We start from the raw sequence: 22,999 nt of genomic DNA, 5'->3' as shown, positions 1-22,999 counted from the left end.
CAAAGAAAAACATGATGTTTGTATTACATGTATTAATTTTTTTTTTCAAGAAATAGAATTCATAAGCTGCATTTTGACGCTTGTTTCTTTGGAAAGACCAGAGATTATCCTGGTAAATTCTTGTATTCATTATGTAGCAGATATTGATGATTAAAAAAGGCATGGGAAATTAAATGTTTAATCACCAATTGAAGTAAGTATCATACTTTTCTTTATTAAATATTGGAAATTAAATATACAAATTATTCAAAAATAATATATCATGACCAAAAATACCTTGAAGTCTATGAATGTATGCAAGAAAAAAAATACACTGACACATTTATAGGTCAGTTAACCCTGATAGCCAGTGAGTGCAGAGCTCACCCTGGAAGCATGGAATGTTCCATATGAAAACCATCAAGGTTAGCCTATATAACGGAAACTGATAGGAGGAGAAAGTACAAGGTAAAAAGCACCTGTTTATTGGTATCTATCGGTCAACAGAACACTGTATTCTGTTATCTAACTCTTGTACACACTGTGGGACAGGTTTATAACAGGAAGGGGTCGATGACCACGGGCTGACCATTGCTTCACCCGATCATGTTTGGTCAGATTTCGAGGCCTCCTGTTTCTGCGGCGTAACCTAACAATGACAGACATTTCTCCAGACAGAAAGGGCTTTTTATGGCACCGGGGTCACTTAAGGTGAAACCACTATGCCGTAATCTGGTGTATAGATACTCTATGGTGCTGCTGATTAAGGATTATTCTTTAGAATTTTATACTGTGTAATCATGCCTCGTGGCCTCAACCTTTGTCGTATTGTATAGGAAAATACAAAATTTCTTTTTTAACAGGTATGTGTCCTGACCAAAGGAGGATATCAACCTGCGACACTGACCTCTTACACTGGACGTAAAACAGTGATAACGTAAAGCAATGATTAAGTTAAGCAATGGTGAAGTAAAGCAATGGTAAAGTAAAGTAATGATGAAGTAAAGCAATGGTAAAGTAAAGCAATGATAAAGTAAAGCATTGATAAAGTAAAGCAATGATAAAGTAAAGCATTGATAAAGTAAGGCAATGGTAAAGTAAAGCAAAGGTTAAGTAAAGCAATTGTAAAGTAAAGCAATGATGGAGTAAAGCAATGATAAAGTAAAGCAATGATAAAGTAAAGCAATGATAAAGTAAAGCATTGATAAAGTAAGGCAATGGTAAAGTAAAGCAAATTATGAAGTAAAGAAATCATGAAGTAAAGCAATGATGAAGTAAAGCAATGATAAAGTAAAGCATTGATAAAGTAAAGCGATGGTAAAGTAATAAAAAATGATAAAGTAAAGCAATGATAAAGTAAAGCAATGATGAAGTAAAGCAATGATAAAGTAAAGCAATGATAAAGTAAAGCAATGATAAAGTAAAGCATTGATAAAGGAAAGCAATGGTAAAGTAATAAAAAATGATAAAGTAAAGCAATGATAAAGTAAAGCAATGATAAAGTAAAGCAATGATAAAGTAAAGCAATGATAAAGTAAAGCAAATTATGAAGTAAAGCAATCATGAAGTAAAGCAATGATAAAGTAAAGCAATGGTAAAGTAAAACAATGGTGAAGTAAAGCAATGATGAAGTAAAGCAATGGTAAAGTAAAGCATTGATAAAGGAAAGCAATGGTAAAGTAATAAAAAATGATAAAGTAAAGCAATGATAAAGTAAAGCAATGATAAAGTAAAGCATTGATAAAGTAAGGCAATGGTAAAGTAAAGCAAATTATGAAGTAAAGCAATCATGAAGTAAAGCAATGATAAAGTAAAGCAATGGTAAAGTAAAACAATGGTGAAGTAAAGCAATGATGAAGTAAAGCAATGGTAAAGTAAAGCAATGATGAAGTGAAACAATGGTGAAGTAAAGCAATAGTAAAGTAAAGCAATGATAAAGTAAAGCATTGATAAAGTAAAGCATTGATAAAGTAAAGCAATGATAAAGTAAGGCAATGGTAAAGTAAAGCAAAGGTTAAGTAAAGCAATTGTAAAGTAAAGCAATGATGAAGTAAAGCAATGATAAAGTAAAGCAATGATAAAGTAAAGCAATGATAAAGTAAAGCATTGATAAAGTAAGGCAATGGTAAAGTAATAAAAAATGATAAAGTAAAGCAATGATAAAGTAAAGTAAAGGTTAAGTAAAGCAATTGTAAAGTAGAGCAATGATAAAGTAAAGCAATGATAAAGTAAAGCATTGATAAAGTAAGGCAATGGTAAAGTAAAGTAAATTATGAAGTAAAGCAATCATGAAGTAAAGCAATGATAAAGTAAAGCAATGATGAAGTAAAACAATGATAAAGTAAAGCAATGATAAAGTAAAGCAATGATAAAGTAAAGCATTGATAAAGTAAGGCAATGGTAAAGTAAAGTAAAGGTTAAGTAAAGCAATTGTAAAGTTAAGCAATGATAAAGTAAAGCAATGATAAAGTAAAGCATTGATAAAGTAAAGCAATGGTAAAGTAATAAAAAATGATAAAGTAAAGCAATGGTAAAGTAAAGCATTGATGAAGTAAAGCAAATGTTGAAAAATTCGTTAGATTCATAGTAGACATAAATAACTATTTATTTATAAGAAATTATATTAGATATAAATATTAGTTTACTGGGTGTATCTAATAACAATTAAATAAATACTATGAAAACGACAGATACCGAATAATATAAGGCTATATTCGCCGTTCAATTGCAAATGAAAACTTGGCCCTTCTCAAGGAAGTATTGTGTGTGTGTGTTTTAATATAATTTCTGTAATATGTCGGTGCTTACCAGAAGTCTCCCAGCCATTTTATGTGACACAAAACGGATACTTCGGACAGTAAATGCTATTTTATATGCCGTGATTTTTTTGTTGTGTCTTTTTATTCAGAAATCAGCTGGACTCTAGACCACCAGGAGACCATACCACCGCCATTCACGAGAAGTCTTATTTGACAGTGTGAACAGGATGGGATATCACATTTTATATTATATTTCACAGGTGTTTATTCAGTAAATTCATATTACTGTTACACGAAACTTGATAAACAGAATATCGTTTTTGGACAGTTCGGTTAAAATCCTCGCCGGTGACTGCACTGACGTGAACTAAATACAGAAATGCAAATTAAAGCTTTATTCAAAAATAAATAGTAAATAAATTCTACAATAAATAATTAATAGGCATCTCCCTTTACTACATGCGTTCAGTCTATATGACAATGTCATTCACTTCATCACTTGATTATAATTTGATACCTTTCTAGATCCGGCTTTTAATAGTAAGTTTCACAACCTTGAGAAACTGAAGAAGCCTGTTACAAATTGCCCTCTAAATGTGAAAAAAAAAAATCATATCCATATCCATCGAGACTAAAAATCTCACAGATTCTCCATCTTGTGATTTACTGGCGACTTATGGCCCAAAATGTTTCTTCGTTTCTCTGTTGATTGTATCTGATAATACTACCTCATTTGACACCATCTGGAGATGTATGAGGTAACGGTTGTTATAACATATGGTGCCGTGGCATTGTGTTAATCTGAGAGGAGCACTACCAACCTCGCTCTCACAACAGGTGCGACCAGGTAGGAGAATGCAGTAGAGAAGCAGAAAAGGCCAATCTTGAGGCGATAAATATTTACTTTTCTCATCCAATTTGACAACACGAATAAAATTTCATGGATCAGTTTAAGGGTTAAAAGTCAAAATGTGCTTGAGAACACACAAGTGTGTCAACTCTTATGAAATTGTTTGCATTTAAAAAATTGCATGATTCACTAAGACAGAACGCTTGTTTTATACAAAGAGACCTCAAATCGATTGCTTGAAAGAAATTTGAATAGTACTAGGATTATCAAAAGAATAAAAGGTCTGAGATATCAAAGGCGATTTCCTTGGTTCCTCATACAATACATGTAGAGTGAAGAGGACTTGAATTAGAGGCTGATAGCATTAAGAGATTTCGATAAAAATTCACCAATTCCGCAACATTCGCCACATGCTATTTTGCGAGAAGCAATGTCCGTCATTAGAGACAATAGACCCCAGAACAAGTTGTGACCAACACTATTTAAAGAAAAACTAATTGAAATGACAGCTAAATATCGTCTGATGGGATACCGTCAGCCTTGTCGTCTGCTTCACGTGCGCGGCGGACGCCTGCTGACTGTGTGCTGGACCACTGAGCCAGATGACCATACATCCGGATGACATGTCAGCGCCTGTCGAGATGGGATGGGGTGCTGATGGGGAGATAATGGGGATGGAGGCAGACACTGATAACAGTAATGTTCATAAACTCTGCGGAACCAGTTTGCTGACAGAGATAGAAGTAGACAAAGATATCGTCTCCCTCTCGTTGTGATTTAAGTTCAAACTGGAAAATTCTAATTTCTATGAAGTTATATTATTAATTAGTATCATTAAGAAATTAAAATGAAAGTGCTTATTTTTTTCGTTTAGCTTAAAAGAATGCTGTATTTCGTTATAAAATTTATGTTATTCGGGACCAAAACAAAAAAAAATCTTTAAAGATGCGACAACTGATTTCATTTGCAGCTGTTACAGTACGTATTTCAGGAAACATGTAATTACAAATCCAATAACGAACCCAGAAAATACCAATTTTCTCTATTATAAAACGAACACCTGTGATTTTTCCGGATTTATCTGTTTTTTATTTGATTGAGTCTCTATCTCGGATTACTAATAAAATGTCTTTATTGTTGGCCAAAGAAAAAAAAAATGGACACAAGAATGACCGATCCAAGTCGGAATTTTCACAGCCCATGTTTGACAAACACCTATCAGACATACATCTTTGATCTTTTACAAGTGTTTAATTACTTATTTCACAAGATGGCTGCAAAGCACTTCCGGCTAACGAGATAGTAGTATTTGATTGATAGTCGAGCAAAAGAAGTAGTTAACGGTAGTCTCGTTTTATAGCGATGGGTGCCTTTGAACATTAAGGGGCCCAAATAGAGTAACCCCGAATCTAAGGGTGTTTATTGACGTTAGTTCGTGATTTATTGTAGTGTGACTGCTTAAAAGATGAATTAAACTTTGAACGGAATTCTTAAGGAAATTTACGAAGGCGGTCGTGCGGGGACGTGTGAAATGTGGGAGGCATAAAGACACTTCATTAATCAGATCAATTTCCGATAAGCAAATGAAGAGTTTTAATATTTTATTAAAATTTCCGTTATGCTTTGTAGCAATAGGATGTACAATATGTCATTGCATTACGCTCGATGCACTATAATTCTGTCCTTCGGATGTCATTTTATCATAGTAACGTGTTTGTAAGAATATAATAAAAAGTCATTTGTTATTCTAACAAAGTCAACAGTTTTTACCTGGATTTGATTTCTATTTTAAAGTTCAGAAAGCAAACGACGAAATTCTTTTTGAATTGCCGAGTCTCTTATTGCCAAAAATCAATCAATATTACACCCATCTGTCATCTCTGTTAGTGACCAACAACAGATTTAATGCGAACAAAAGAAACAGCATTATTAGAATAAGTGACGTCATTCTGCAATATGTTACCGGTCAATTTATTATTTATTGCCCTTAAGGCTAAAATCAGTAACTGTAAAGTTCTTTGTTGTAGTTGTAAGACATGGAATGGTGCAAAGTAACGGATTACGACTACTTTGATCATCGGCGGTGCTGGAAGCCCCGAAGCTGAACATGTACGTGTAAAAATCGAAGTAGCATGCGACTACAGTGTTGGATCAGTTTCACTGTTTGCAATTGGTGCAATTTTTTTGGTGCTTTATAAATCTTTTTTTTTATTATTTTTTTTTTATTTAGAGAGAGAAAGAGAGAGAGAGAGAGAGAGGAGAGAACTCTAAGAAATATTGCCTCCGTTTTTTATTATTCACCCGGAACGGAAACATTTAAAATATTTCTTTGTTAGTCAAAATTAGCATAACTGAATATTTCAGAAATGACATCACACATTTGTATAGCACTTTACAACATCTTGTTTCGGGTTACTTTTGATTTGATACAGATGACATCAAAGACAAACAAAGGTCATTAGGGGAATAGACAAAACCTATGCATCGTCACCCCTGGAGAAACGAAAATCGCTCTCCCGAGCTCTCTGTCACCGCGATGAGTTTCCGTCTTTTGTGAGTGACACTAGTTCTCGCGACTTTTTGCCTTATCGCGATCAGAAATTGTCCTTTGAATGAAGAGACAGAACAAAGACTTTTTGAACCGTGGACTTACGATAAAAGCTTGCATGTAACATATTGTGCTGGTATTTTTTTTTGTTGGGGCGGGTCGTTACGGTGGGAACTAGCTTGTCAGGTTACACGTGATGGTCGGTATTTGTTTGATTTATTTTCCCGTATTTTTTTTTTCTAATAAAGGTAGCCTATAATTAAATAATATGGCACAATGATTATTCAGATGTTTTTCTTTACAAAATACAAACATATAGATCATTAGAGAGAGAGAGAGAGAGAGAGAGAGAGAGAGCAACAGATTTCTAATTAAAGGAAGCCTTTTTCTTAATTATAGATCATCTCACCCGCTCTTTTCTCTTTATGTAACAAAAATCTATTCATACGAGTATTACGTAAACTTTTTTTCTTTTTTATTTTACGCTCATTTTTTTTCTCCGGATATCGGTAAAAATTTTAAGGGGGATATAGGGTTAAAGTTATTACGTCTAAGTACATTTCAACTCTAAAGGATATTGTTCCCAAAAATTTTGAATAAAAACATCAGACAAATTAATATGCAACCATACTTCCCATCAACCATTTGTCGCAGAGAAATCTCCAGTTTCACGCCTCGATCACCTTTTGTGAATTAATCTCTGCTGATATTCATGAATGATTTTATCACACGACGAAACCTCCATAAATGAAGTTTTAACGGCAATACATTGTGATTTTATTTTTTAAATTTTTTGGTTATAGTTAATATGTTTTTTCCATACATTTTTTATAACATATAATTTAAACTTAATGAAAAAGAAATCCAAAATTCTCTTTGGCACATGTTCTTTTAAAATCTCCATATAATCTCCATTTCATTGAAATTTATTAAATCATTTAGAAATATATTTAATACCTTAATTACCACATTTTTTTTTTTTTACATTCAGTGTTTTATTTTATTCTAGAAATACAAATGATCTCCTAAGTATAACTACACTCATTCATCTAAACGGTCAATAGAAACAATAAGTGTTCGATATTAGGCCTACTAAATATATACAAACCAAATCTTGAAGTATAATGTTTTTTATTGGTAACAATTTTGAAGCTCTCCTCTCTGACATAAATCAAAAGTCTTACGTTCTTGTGTATATATTGACAATTTTTGGAAATCTTTAGAGTGGTTCAAATGCAAAAGAATTTGACGAATTAAAAATTCAACCTTTCTGCATTCCTAGCTATGAGTGACTACGAAAGAAAGAAATAATTATAAAATTAAAAACCTTCATACCACTGTTAAATTGACATGGTTACAATTTTTATGATTATTCATTATTTATAGGATGTCCCATGGTTTGTGGTTATAAATACTTATAATATAGAGTATTTTTGGTATGGAATGATTATTTTGCGTTGTTTCCCGATGTTTCCTGTGGTACATGTATACATGATAAATAAGTGTAATAAATATAATTTGTGAAGAAATGTCCAACAACCCCCGGGGTTGATTTTTTTTTTTTTGGGGGGGGGGGGGGGTCCTGTCTACAAGTACCTGTGCCTGTGGTCGGAAAGGCCCAAGAAGTTGCGATTGTCACTCACAGGGGGGGAGGGGGGGGGGTTGCATGCTCCCGGCGGGTAAAAAGTATCAAATAAAAAAAGTCATATACGAAATACAAAAAACAACACGTATTGTTTTTGTAATTCATTACATATAGATTTTTTAATATACAATGCACATACAGTACTGTAGATCTACTATTTTATACGCCGGGAGCAAGCCCCTGTGATCCATATTGTATTTATAAAGGATTAAATATGTGATAACTATATTAATACACTTGAGGTAGAATACCTTTATACATATAGTTTCAAATCACTACTACGATGCATTTATTTTCTTTTAAGAATTGTAAAATTCAGTTGATTTTAGCAATCTAATTAAAATTAGACTTGTATTTCCGCTCCTCTACCATACGTTTCAATACATAATATTGTATTGAAGAGTATAGTAGAAGAGCGAATATACAAGTCTTATTTTAATTAGATTGTAGATTTTAGAAACATAGATTTACCAGATTAAAGGGACAAAACCTGACCAATCAACTACTTACTTTTAAAACCTCTTTTGAATATAAGCATCGGTGGTTCAGTGGTAGAATGCTCGCCTGCCACGCGGGCGGCCCGGGTTCGATTCCCGGCCGATGCAACTTTTTTTTTTTTTTTTCAAATTAAACACATCTTGTTTCAGAATACATACATATGTACACATAAGATTTTTTATTGAACAGTAAATTATATAAACAATGATACACAAAGAAAATCCTCCCTATAATTATAGTACTTTTGCTCAAAGTGGTTACAGTTTTTTTAATTTGTTGCTGTCACCAACAGTCGTCCGCATAGACTACCATGTTTTAGACTTACTTCTAGTTTATCAATTTCTTTTTTAAATCTACTAATTAATTACCATTACCCTCCGAAAAGCCCGTCTTTCCTAGAGTGTTCTTGCCTGTCTTACATATCCTGCTTCTACACGGAAATAGTAAATTATTAATTAGAGTTATTCCTCTTTGAGCGAGGAAACCATAACAATGGACAGCGATCACATCTATATTTAACTTGGAAATTCCCTACTTGTTCTTGCACAAGAGATGATAGTCTAATGTGTTATTTTATTTACTGAGTCCATTTTTTTCAATCTCTTCAGGTAAGCTTGTTTCAGCTTTTAACTATGCTGGGACTTGTAGAGTGAATCAAGGCAAATTTAAGTGTTACTATCATATCACTGAATGTCTTAAGTAGTTATGAAACTCAGCCATGTTTAAAATACATTTTATACGGTAGACTGAGTCATTGACATCGATTTTTGCTTTATTCTTATGTGTGTGATATTCATTGTATGGGTATATTTATTTTTAAAGATATGAGGAGACTTAATTTCTTTCTTCCGTAATCAGGCTATCTTTTTGTTGTTTGTGATGTACACAGTGAAAGGGGGATCACTCCAATCATTGAACAAGTTTCCACATGTCTAATTCGTATAAAACTTGCCAGATTTCTACCTGTTATATTATATATTATACGAGGGTTGTCCGGTAAATTCATGGACAAGTTGTCTAGAGTGAAAAAAATAATCATCACTGCGTTCTAAAATTTTTACTACTCATTAGTACATTTTTCATCAATATACATAGCAAATTTCAAATAGACATATGCATAAATAAACAAATGAGTTTTTATGTCGTGTATGGTATCGCCTTACGGCGCACGGATGATAACGTCAAATGTCTAAAGCAGCGTCACGTTTCCTCTTTGCTAATAAAAAAAAAATGTTGAATAAGCCCCACGTAAACTCGGGAATTTCATTAATGCGCATACTCATGATACTTGAGTTTTCCTTTATTCCTCCATAAACAGTCGATGAACCAATCTCGCGCACACATGGGATCTTCTGAAAATATATTAGTGCGTTGTGGACAGTACTCTCACTATCATTCAACGAAATAGGCTACCTTATGTCGACTGTCTACAGTGACAGCGTTTTTCGCTATTGCCTGTAGCTGTTTCTCCGTATGATTTGTTCTCTACCCGGGTACTCGATCAAAAAGATTTCGCTTAGAAAATTCCCATTTCACTCGTATACTAAAGATCTAGTGATATTTTTATATTTATCATCTGTAGTCATTTAAAGTCTCTTAGGGCGTCATTGCTACATCTAAATCAAACTGAACTGCTCTCCGGTGCGCCGTACGTAACGTCATCAAACGTCGCCATTTTTCGTGTGTTGTGTTTACCACTTTGAAGTTTCCCATTTCAAATGCTTGGGAAACTGCCAAAAATTAAGCAAATGTCTTGTATTAAAAATTGGATAATTTTTACCTCAATCTTCTCTATTCAATACTTTTATTTCGAAATAATACTTGTGTATTCTTTAATGAGACTCTGGGTTTTTGATCGTGCGCCGTAGGACCGTACCCTGTGTACATTCAAGCATAATAAAATCTTTATTTTTGTCTATATTTTGTCAAGAAAATTAAGATGCACTTAAACTGATAAAGATTTGCTGAAAATTTCAGCTAAGTACGTGCGCCTATTATTTTTCGATAAAAACGCTTTGTCCACGATTTTACCGGACAACCCTCTTATATATTATCGTATTGTATGATTATGTATTCTTAAAAAGAATATTTTGGGAAATTTTGGTATTTAGTTAATTAAAGCCGAGTCATGGACAGAAATATTGGCAAGCATGTGATTATGAAGAAGTTCTCACATAAGCAGACTCAGTTAATTAAATTATTATATTTTATAAAGCCCTATTTTAGTTCGCTCCGTTGAACTTTTGAACAGGCAATTGCTGCATGAATAATGACATATTAAAAATGAAATATAGTTTACAACCCACAAGTAGATCAAAGCACTACATAAAACTATGAGGCGGTATTAGTGCTTAATATTAAGTAAGCTTTTTATTTAGTAATTGTAAACATGTGCGAATCTATTGTACTCCATGCAATGACAAGCATCGAATACCGACACTTACCTAACAATGTTTACAACACAGGTACTTTACTGTGCAGTGTGAAAATTTGCAAAATGAGGAAAGAGAATACGTATTTACCTTCTGCCAAGAAGATCTTCCAGCGGTACGAAAGAGCCAAGTTTCAGGAGAATATTTTGTTGGTGGGGACCGTTGGGGCGGGTAAATCAGCCACAATCAACACCATCAGCGCCGCCCTGTCGGGAGAAAAGAAATATCGCGCCCCTATCGGGTCCCAGCTCTCCTCCCCAGACGCTAAAAGAAAGAGGACCACGACACATCTTATGTGGTAAAATGTTCTATTTAGTTATGTTTGTAAAATGCATTTATTTATTTATTTATTTTTAGCATACATCTAATTGATGGCACGTCAAACGTTGCATTATTCGATCTTTTCCATTTGTAGTGTCTAATTTTCCATTTGTACTGTATAATTTTCCATTTTCTTCATTTTCATCTATAATTTTCAATTTGTGTTGAATTTTTTTCTATCTGGAAAATAATACAATGCAAATGGAAATTTTTTTGATACAAATGGAAAATTACAGAATACAAGTGGAAAATTATACAATACAAATGAAAAATTGAAAAACAATTCAGATGGGAAATTATACAAAACAAATGGAAAATTATAGAATACAAATAAAAATTACACAATACAAATGGAAAATTATACAATGCAATAGAAAATTGTACAATACTTACAAATGAAAAATTATACAATATAAGTGGGAAAGATCGTAAATTGCAAACTTTGACATGCCATATTTATTGATAATAAGTTCGATACTACATGACTGTATAGATGATTTGAATTACAGAAAACTCCAACAGAGTTTAACATCTCAAATATGAATAACAGAAGTTTATGAACCTTTTTTTAAAATTGAAATAATAAATGAATGCTGAAATATTACAGCTCATATTGCCTTTTATAGCGAGCGCAGCGAGCGGCGCGAAGCGCCGCTCGTCACTGCGAGCTCTAACGACAACGCCTGGGCGAAGAGAAAATTCGGACTACTGCACATTCATTCAATAGAATTTTTTTCCGCAGTAATTCTGACCCACAATGCATCGCTTCTTGTTCTCGCTGCTAACTTCGTTCACGCGGTGACAACAACTAAAATTTCACAAAAAATAAACTCACCTTAATTAATGGCTATTGCATGCAGATAGTAGATTAAACGTTCTTTGTTAAAATATTTGCACTTTTTAAACTTTGTTTATGGAAATGCAGCTAACGTACGACGTCATGTGACGTCACAGTCTAAGACGTTCCAAATGTCTCGTGCGGTTTGAAGAGGCGGATCTTAAGTACCAGTCCGCGTAAAAATCAGACAAAAGTAATATTTAAGTGATTCGCTGAGGTTCTCAGAATTCAATGATTTTCCACACATAGATTTCTCTTGCACTATGATCCATGAATGTAAAATGAAAAATGTTTTGGATCATGGTTACTATGGAAACCTGGTCAAAGTTATTTCCTTAGCAACCAGCCAATTTTTCCATATGAAAGGACAAAAAATCACTTATTTTTAAAGCCTGAAATTATATATAAAAACTTAAACAATTGTTCTTATTTATTGGTATAATAAAGACACACACTTTAGGTGTTTAAACAACACAAGACATTGATATTTTATTCAAAGGTAGTACTGTGGTAGACATTAGAATATATAAATGTTTTTGCATTTTTGCTGACTCAGCATTTTCCTCGATTTTGGCAATATTGAAAGTCAATTTAAAATTAATACCAAGCAAATACAGCTGTTGTGTTTATTTCACATAAAAGGGGAGGACTACCTCTTTTAGACTCTAACTTCGAAAACGCGGGTTTTTTGAAAAATCCTATCCGTTGCCTAGCAACAAAGTTGGATGTTTTGATAAAGAAAAAGTGAAAAATGGTAAAGAGTTGAGTCAAAAATCTTATAAATTATTATCTTTTAGTTGTAGATACAATTTTTCAAGTAATAGAAAACAACTCTCATTTATTTAAAAAATGAATCAATAATTTATATTCATTTATCTCTATGGCAACAGAAAATTTTCCATAGCAACAATGCAAAAAGGGTTATTTTTGGCATTTTTGTATAGAGTTATAATAGATACAAATAGATAATTTTTCTTTAAAATACAATTTGGCAAAACTGTCAATTTAATATGGGTCTGATAAAGTATTTTTGTACTTTATTAACCCATGGCAACAAATCTGATCATTTATCAACCACTTTTGTAACCACAATATCCTTTTACATTCAGTCATTTTTGGGGCTAAATTTTAAGGGCTGAAATGAGATTTTCAACAAAAAAACATTCTGAATGAAAAATAAATACCTTAAGATACAATATTATTATGTATCAAAAAGTTTGTATGGATGACAAGATTCCATAATCAAATAATACTTGGGTTGCCATGGCAACATGTTGCACAATGGCCAGGAAGCAAACTATCTGTTACCAAAATATTTTATTTGAAATTTTGGCTTTCAGTATTCATACCTTTTGCTTGCATTGAAATAAGCAAAACACTCGGGAAACTTTAGCATTCATAATTTAAGAAACTGTATGTTTTTATGGTTACCATGGATACACTTTGAAGTTAGTGTTGCTTAGCAACTGTGTAATATAACCAAATTTTGAAATTTTCTAATATTTGGGGAGAAAAACTTATTTTAATTGAGATGAATTCATCAATTTAAAATTATTAATTAAAAAAATACTACAGCATTACATTCTAGAAACTTCAGTGGTGTATGAATGCTTTTCTGATTACATTTTGTTTGGTACCTGCCTGTCTGTTTGTCTGTAAACTTTTCACATTTATAACTTCTTAAGAACCATTGTACCCAAACTTCCCAAAAAGTATCATTGGATAAAGGATAATCAAGTTTGGTAAAATGAAGGGCCACACCCTCTTTAAGGGCGAGATAATAAAACAAGAGGCCCATGGGCCACATCGCTCACCTGAACGCAATGGCTAGGACAAAGCACAAATCAATTCAGTATTGAAAAGTTTACAGGGGGATGGTGGCTTGAATTTTAAACTACCTGAGGATGCTTCCATATCAATATAACAAATGGTTTTGCTGTTCTTCGGTAGGGATTTTTAAAGATTTTTTCCTATATATTCCTTTGTAAAATTTGATACCCAATTGTGGCCCCTCCCTACCCCCAGGGGTAATCAGTGGAACAAAATTTAATCTACACTACCCGATGATGCTTCCATATCAATATGACTAAACATGGCTTTGCTGTTCTTGAGACAAAGATTTTTCCTTTATATTCCTATGTAAAACTTAGATCCCCCATTATGACCCCACCCTATCCCCGGGGGACATGATTTGAACAAACTTGAATCTACAATACCATAGAATGCTTCCATTTCAATATGAATAAACGTGGCTTTGTTGTTCTTGAGAAAAAAATTTTTAAAGTTTTTTCCTATATATTCCTATGTAAAACTTTGTACCCCCATTGTGGCCCCACCCTAACCCCAGGGGTCATGATTTGAACAAATTTAAATCTACACTATCTGAGGATGCTTACATATCAATATGACTGAACAATGTTTTGCTGTTCTTGAAAAGAAGATTTTTAAAGATTTTTTCCTATATATTTCAATGCAACACTTTGATCCCCCCTTGTGACCCTACCCTACCACCGGGGGTCATGATTTAGACAAAGTTAAATCTACACTATCTGAGGATGCTTCCATATCAATATTACTAAACAAGGTTTTGCTGTTCTTGAGAAGAAGATTTTTAAAGTTTTTCCCTAAATATTCCTATGTAAAACTCTGTTCCCCCATTGTGACCCCATCCAACCCCCGGGGGACATGATTTGAACAAACCTGAATCTACAATACCATAGAATGCTTCCATGTCAATATAACAAATCATAGCTTTGCTGTTCTTGAGAAGAAGATTTTTAAAGTTTTTTTCCTATATATTGCTATAGAAAACATTGATCCCCCATTGTGGCCCCACCCTACCCCCAGGGGTCATGATTTGAACAAACTTGAATCTACACTATATAACAAAGGTTTCTTATAAGTTTCAACTTTTTTGGGCCATTGGTTCTGGAGAAGAAGATTTTTAAGATATGCCACCAAATTTTCACTATTTCTGAATTATCTCCCCTTGAATAAGGGCGTGGCCCTTCATTTGAACAAACTTGAATCCCCTTCCTCCGAGGATGCTTTGTGGCAAGTTTGGTTAAAATTGGCCCATTGGTTCTGGAGAAGAAGTTGGAAATGTGAAAAGTTTACAGACGGACTGACAGACAGACGGACTACAGACAAAATGTGATCAGAAAAGCTCACTTTAGCTTTCAGCTCAGGTGAGCTAATGAATGAAAATTTTATGTCATCATTTAAGGATCCTCTTTACACTGCACCCTAATTTCAGGGTACTTTTGTTTAGTTAGACTGACCCACCATTTGACATAAAATAGAATAATTTGTAATCTGCACTATATGTCATAATTTAAAATAAGTAATCGAAACATTATATTAGACTTAGATAGAGTAGCTGAAGACTTTTCAATGTGTATGTACATGTATTCTGTATTTGAGTAAATAAAAGCTATTTTCGTTTTCATTACTTCATTGTTTTTGAATTCGAAGGTTTTCCCTACATGAAAAAAAGGCACACTCCCTATATTAAAAATTAATTAGTTGATTTCAAATATCCGTCTTTACGCTGTATAATTTTCTCAAAGTCCAAAAAACATATTTCATCAGTGTAAAGAGGGTCCTTAAAATTCTTCTCAAGTACCACTAGGCCAGCTAAAATATACGAAACTTATATGGACGCATCCTTGGGTAGTGTACATTCAAATAAAATTATTTAAAAACGACTCCAAGGGAGGGGGTTGGGGGTAGGATGAGGCCTTACTGTACGATCAAAGATTAATATGGAAATTTATAGGAAAGGATCTTCTCATGAACCACTTAATAACTTAAGAGATATCTGAGGACAAAACTTCAGATGGTCCTAAGACAGATTTTATAAGCTTGACCCAGAAGCTCCCTTAGGAATGGGCTTACTTGGATATACTTAGGAGATTCTTAAGATAATTCTAAAATGTTGCAACATCGCAGACTATGTTTATATAACAAAGAAATATATATAACATTTAATTAAAAATACAGAGTCATATAATAAATATCTTTATTATTTTTTGGCTCACCTGAGCCGACTTCTCAAGAACCACTAGGCCAATTTCAACCAAACTTGACACAAAGCATCCTTGGGTAAATGGGATTTAAGTTGAAGTTTGTTCACAGGAATTGCCACGCCCTCTTTCAAGGGGAGATAATCAAGAATTCGTGAAAATTTGGTAGCATCTTTTAAAAATCTTAATCTCAGGAACCACTGGACAAGGAAAAATGAAAATGTGAAGTATTCATTACGTATTCTAAACTCAAGATTGTCCATATCATAACCACCGGGGATAGGGCAGGGCCACAGGAAGGGGTCAAAGTTTTACGTATGAATGTAGGGTAACTGTCTTTAAAGTCTTCTTCTCGAGAACAGCAAAACCATGATTAGTCATAAAAGTATCCTCAGGTAGTGTAGATTCAATTTTATCCCAATCATTACTCCTGTGGGTAGGGCAGGGCCACAACAGGGGGTAAAAGTTTACTATAGGAATATATAGGAAATACATGTACATGTATCTTAAAAAAATCTTCTCAAGAACAACTAAACCATTATTAGACATATTGATAGAGAAGTATCCTCAGGTAGTGTAGATTCAAGTTTCTTCAAATAATGACCCATTGGGGTGGGGCGCAGACACAACAGGGGCCCAAACTTTACATAGGAATATATAGAAAATAATCTTAAAATTTTTTCTTCTTTAGAACAGCAATACCATTATTAGTCATATTAGTACAGAAGTATCCTTACATAGTGTAGATTTAATGACATCCAAGGGTAGTTCAGGGCCACAACAGGGGGTCAAATTTTTACTTAAGAATATATAGGGAAAAAATATTTAAAATTCTTCCCCTCAGAAACAAAACCATGATTACTAATATTGAAATGGAAGCATCCTGAGGTAGTATAAATTTAAGTTTGTCGCCCATAAACTTTTCGATATTGATATGATTTCTGCTTTTTCCAAGCAAATGTGCTCAAGTCAGCAATGTGGGCCTTTTGGTTCCTTTTACTACACAATAACACACTTCTCTCTCCTAAAAAATGATGCAGAAGAAATTAAAATGCATATTGGAAAATTGACTGTACATAAATAGATACCTGGTATCGCTTTTCATATAATTATCAAACCAACAAATAATCAAACATATATTTCCGTAAGTAAATTTTCTTTACATATGCACTGTGAGGGAGTAATGTAGTGAACAGTGCATATGGAACTTATGTAGTTCTGTGGGGGAAATATTGAAAAAAAAAAAAAAAAGACTGGAGTCATCATCCCAATTTTTTTCAGGCCAGCGAGCTACAGATATGCAGCAAGGAACTTATATCGCCTCGCTATTAAGGAGCTATCTTTTTCAGTTGCTAGCGCTCTCAAGCAAGCGCTAGTAATAAGTTTTTTTATTAGTATACGCATCCTCGGCATCACGGTACTGCATTCTGGTAATACTACTGTACCATGTAAATTCCGTTATATCAGCAGAAAATACACATGATCTGAAGTTCCCTGTCTTATTCTCTTACCTGTTATAATCTGTACAAAAATGTATATAAGGTAACAGTTACTTAGATATTATTAGATATTACTTCTATATTACTTATCTTCACCCTTTTCATTCAATTCTTGGATATTATAATGCCAAGACTGAAGAGATCAGTCATTTCTAAAATTATAATAAATACCTAGCTTTTACTACCTCACTTGATCATTCTGGCAAGTTCAGAAATATAACCTAGAATATTTTTTTCGAGCTTGCCGGAAAGACCCAAGAAGATGCGATTGCACAAAACGGTACCGCACTGGAATATTTTAAACTAGGTGCCCATTGGTTCTATTAATGTCTTATTTTTCACCCCAGATTGAAATTACAGTAAACTACAGAATGCTTAAAGCAGAGTTAATTAGTTGTGTTATTGTGAAGCCCACTCTAGAATTCACCATTCTGAATTGAGCCCCCCCCCCCCCCCCATTCACTACACCAGTTCACCACCGTGCCTTCTTATTGATGATCATTCGAGTCAGCAAATTAAAGTTCCAATGATTCTGATATCTACTTCTGTGTTTCATGATGGCTACAACGCTAGCTCAACTATCGTTTTAAAGACTGGTTTGTAAATACTAGAAAATAGTGATATGTAAATGTCTTCTTCCATTTCAAGGTACAACAAGCATGCATAAGTACTGGATGAGTGACCTTTTCACTATATAGAATCATGCAAAAAAATCTGTGATTATCCTTATATTCACATGTAGTTTGACTTAATGACTCAAGATATAGTGAGACAAGAAAGAAAATCCCAGCTTCACCGTAATGTAACTTCAAATACTTATGAGTAGTGATGAAAAATAGACAGTACTTTTAGCAACTTCCCCGACGCCGTGATCAATCATCGATTAATGCATTGTACTTTGACACTTACAGTCATGCTTGCAATTACACTAGCATAGGATGAGAACAGTTTCAGGAAGTCAAGGACGTCTTAAGTTCATTTTTGGATGAGACTCAAAATAACTTGACTTTAGTCATGGTACATAGCTCATTATTATGAGTTTAAAAATATTGGATGGTCTAACATATTATAAAGATACTCCCAGTATCTCTTAAGATACGTTTTAGTCCTAATATAATTTCCATAGCTGGAAGGCCCGGGTTCGATTCTCGTTTGCTGCATTGCTACAAACCTAAAACGTAAACATAGGTAGTGACTGTCTCTTTGCCAAGCACCCGTCACTAGAAGTGAAAGTCACAGGTACTTTGGATCTGACCTTAAATGTTATGGTTGGCGTTGGCAGATAAAGAACCTTTAATGATCAGTGGGTCTGAGTGCTGAGTAAAGGTGTAAATTTGAAGCTCTTTATCAATGTGGATGTAAATTATTACTTTAGTGTCTAAAACAACAATAAATAATCAATTGATTTCCAGATATTTTCAAAACCAATAGAGATTTTCACAGAGAAAAAAAAATATTGCCATAAGTTTCAACCGTAAGAGAAATCTTTTCACAAAAATTCTTAGAGATTCTTACGTGTAAAATTTAACATAGCTTTATGATAGCCCTTATCTTTCATATGGAATGGTAGCTAAGCTACATTAATTTAAGGTACTATATCCACGGTAATCATAAAAAAATATACTATCTGAAGAAACAGGTATGCTAAAGCTACTTGTATAACCAGTTAGTTTTGCCAATTTGAATAATAAGCAAAAACTGGGGCCAAGTATTTCGCAAACAAAAAGTTTGTTTTCTGGCCAAGGTGGAACTTGTTACCATGGCAACCCAAGAGTTATTTATTCTATGGAATCTTTACATCAACAAAGATATTTTGATACATACTACTTGTATCTATTTGTGTTTATTTTTCATTCAGAAGGCCTTTTTCGGAAAATCTCATTTCAGCTTCCCCCAGAAATACCTGTATGTAAAAGGGTAAAGTGGTTACAAAATTGGTTGCTAGCTATAGGTATTCAGAATTGTTGCTATGGGTTAATTAAGTAAAATTTACTTTTATCAGACCCATATTAAATTGACAATAGCTAAATTGCAATTTTAAGAATAATTATCTATTCGTTTCCATTATAACTCTATACAAAAATGCCCAAAATAAACCTTTTTACATTGTTGCTATGGAAAACTTGCTGTTGCCATGGAGATAAATAATTATGAATTATTGATTCATTTTTAAAATAAATGAGAATTATTTTATATTGCTTGAAAAATTGTATCTGCAGCAAAAACGTAACAATTTATAAGATTTTTGACACAACTCTGTACCATTTTTCACTTTTTCTTTATCAAAACATCCAACTTTGTTGCTAGGCAACGGATGGGATTTTTCAAAAAACCCGCGTTTTCGAAGTTAGAGTCTAAAAGAGGTAGTCCTCCCCTTTTATGTGAAATAAACACAACAGCTGTATTTGCTTGGTATTAATTTTAAATTGACTTTCAATATTGCCAAAATCGAGGAAAATGCTGAGTCAGCAAAAATGCAAAAATATTTATATATTCTAATGTCTACCACAGTACTACCTTTGAATAAAATATCAATGTCTTGTGTTGTTTAAACACCTAAAGTGTGTGTCTTTATTATACCAGTAAATAAGAATAATTGTTAAAGTTTTTATATATAATTTCAGGCCTTAAAGATAAATGATTTTTTGTCCCTTCACATGGAAAAATTGGCTGGTTGCTAAGGAAATTACTTTGACCAGGTTTCCATAGTAACCATGATCCAAAACATTTTTCATTTTACATTCATGGATCATAGTGCAAGAGAAATCTATGTGTGGAAAATCATCGAATTCTGAGAACCCCCATGAATCACCTTTTGTCTGATTTTTAGGCGGACTGGTACTTAAAATGAAGTGAACAATGCGCTCGCCCCAACGGTCGCACCGTCAACATATTAAAGAAATGTCTAATAATGAAATATTTTAAAATATACGATTGTGCGTTATAATTTTTCATTATCAGGTATAGAGGGTGTGGCATAGATGAGACTAGAAGGAAAGACATGCATGCACCAAAATATATACCATTAGGGGAATAGACAAAACCTATGCATCGTCACCCCTGGAGAAACGAAAATCGCTCTCCCGAGCTCTCTGTCACCGCGATGAGTTTCCGTCTTTTGTGAGTGACACTAGTTCTCGCGACTTTTTGCCTTATCGCGATCAGAAATTGTCCTTTGAATGAAGAGACAGAACAAAGACTTTTTGAACCGTGGACTTACGATAAAAGCTTGCATGTAACATATTGTGCTGGTATTTTTTTTTTGTTGGGGCGGGTCGTTACGGTGGGAACTAGCTTGTCAGGTTACACGTGATGGTCGGTATTTGTTTGATTTATTTTCCCGTATTTTTTTTTTCTAATAAAGGTAGCCTATAATTAAATAATATGGCACAATGATTATTCAGATGTTTTTCTTTACAAAATACAAACATATAGATCATTAGAGAGAGAGAGAGAGAGAGAGAGAGAGAGAGCAACAGATTTCTAATTAAAGGAAGCCTTTTTCTTAATTATAGATCATCTCACCCGCTCTTTTCTCTTTATGTAACAAAAATCTATTCATACGAGTATTACGTAAACTTTTTTTCTTTTTTATTTTACGCTCATTTTTTTTCTCCGGATATCGGTAAAAATTTTAAGGGGGATATAGGGTTAAAGTTATTACGTCTAAGTACATTTCAACTCTAAAGGATATTGTTCCCAAAAATTTTGAATAAAAACATCAGACAAATTAATATGCAACCATACTTCCCATCAACCATTTGTCGCAGAGAAATCTCCAGTTTCACGCCTCGATCACCTTTTGTGAATTAATCTCTGCTGATATTCATGAATGATTTTATCACACGACGAAACCTCCATAAATGAAGTTTTAACGGCAATACATTGTGATTTTATTTTTTAAATTTTTTGGTTATAGTTAATATGTTTTTTCCATACATTTTTTATAACATATAATTTAAACTTAATGAAAAAGAAATCCAAAATTCTCTTTGGCACATGTTCTTTTAAAATCTCCATATAATCTCCATTTCATTGAAATTTATTAAATCATTTAGAAATATATTTAATACCTTAATTACCACATTTTTTTTTTTTACATTCAGTGTTTTATTTTATTCTAGAAATACAAATGATCTCCTAAGTATAACTACACTCATTCATCTAAACGGTCAATAGAAACAATAAGTGTTCGATATTAGGCCTACTAAATATATACAAACCAAATCTTGAAGTATAATGTTTTTTATTGGTAACAATTTTGAAGCTCTCCTCTCTGACATAAATCAAAAGTCTTACGTTCTTGTGTATATATTGACAATTTTTGGAAATCTTTAGAGTGGTTCAAATGCAAAAGAATTTGACGAATTAAAAATTCAACCTTTCTGCATTCCTAGCTATGAGTGACTACGAAAGAAAGAAATAATTATAAAATTAAAAACCTTCATACCACTGTTAAATTGACATGGTTACAATTTTTATGATTATTCATTATTTATAGGATGTCCCATGGTTTGTGGTTATAAATACTTATAATATAGAGTATTTTTGGTATGGAATGATTATTTTGCGTTGTTTCCCGATGTTTCCTGTGGTACATGTATACATGATAAATAAGTGTAATAAATATAATTTGTGAAGAAATGTCCAACAACCCCCGGGGTTGATTTTTTTTTTTTTTTGGGGGGGGGGTCCTGTCTACAAGTACCTGTGCCTGTGGTCGGAAAGGCCCAAGAAGTTGCGATTGTCACTCACAGGGGGGGAGGGGGGGGGGTTGCATGCTCCCGGCGGGTAAAAAGTATCAAATAAAAAAAGTCATATACGAAATACAAAAAACAACACGTATTGTTTTTGTAATTCATTACATATAGATTTTTTAATATACAATGCACATACAGTACTGTAGATCTACTATTTTATACGCCGGGAGCAAGCCCCTGTGATCCATATTGTATTTATAAAGGATTAAATATGTGATAACTATATTAATACACTTGAGGTAGAATACCTTTATACATATAGTTTCAAATCACTACTACGATGCATTTATTTTCTTTTAAGAATTGTAAAATTCAGTTGATTTTAGCAATCTAATTAAAATTAGACTTGTATTTCCGCTCCTCTACCATACGTTTCAATACATAATATTGTATTGAAGAGTATAGTAGAAGAGCGAATATACAAGTCTTATTTTAATTAGATTGTAGATTTTAGAAACATAGATTTACCAGATTAAAGGGACAAAACCTGACCAATCAACTACTTACTTTTAAAACCTCTTTTGAATATAAGCATCGGTGGTTCAGTGGTAGAATGCTCGCCTGCCACGCGGGCGGCCCGGGTTCGATTCCCGGCCGATGCAACTTTTTTTTTTTTTTTCAAATTAAACACATCTTGTTTCAGAATACATACATATGTACACATAAGATTTTTTATTGAACAGTAAATTATATAAACAATGATACACAAAGAAAATCCTCCCTATAATTATAGTACTTTTGCTCAAAGTGGTTACAGTTTTTTTAATTTGTTGCTGTCACCAACAGTCGTCCGCATAGACTACCATGTTTTAGACTTACTTCTAGTTTATCAATTTTTTTTTTAA

At 33.2% G+C, this 22,999-nt stretch overlaps 1 long non-coding RNA gene and 2 other non-coding genes across 3 annotated transcripts; all 3 read left to right on the top strand.

Moving 5' to 3' along the window:
- Nucleotides 1-8,315: 8,315 nt before the first annotated feature.
- Nucleotides 8,316-8,386, top strand: Trnag-gcc (transfer RNA glycine (anticodon GCC)). The gene has a single exon. It is a non-coding gene; the product is annotated as a tRNA-Gly (tRNA).
- Nucleotides 8,387-8,788: 402 nt separating this feature from the next.
- Nucleotides 8,789-20,418, top strand: LOC133185936 (uncharacterized). The gene is made up of 3 exons (XR_009720978.1): nt 8,789-8,887; nt 10,745-11,009; nt 20,356-20,418. It is a non-coding gene; the product is annotated as an uncharacterized LOC133185936 (long non-coding RNA).
- Nucleotides 20,419-22,685: 2,267 nt separating this feature from the next.
- Nucleotides 22,686-22,756, top strand: Trnag-gcc (transfer RNA glycine (anticodon GCC)). Its single transcript has one exon. It is a non-coding gene; the product is annotated as a tRNA-Gly (tRNA).
- Nucleotides 22,757-22,999: the final 243 nt, after the last annotated feature.

Source organism: Saccostrea echinata, unplaced genomic scaffold (genome assembly GCF_033153115.1).
Source record: "Saccostrea echinata isolate AGI-Se365-2 ecotype Australia unplaced genomic scaffold, CSIRO_AGI_Sech_v1 ptg000012l, whole genome shotgun sequence".
NCBI lineage: Eukaryota > Metazoa > Mollusca > Bivalvia > Ostreida > Ostreidae > Saccostrea > Saccostrea echinata.
Note: the sequence above shows the minus strand (reverse complement) of the source record. Positions and strands in the feature narration are given on the sequence as shown.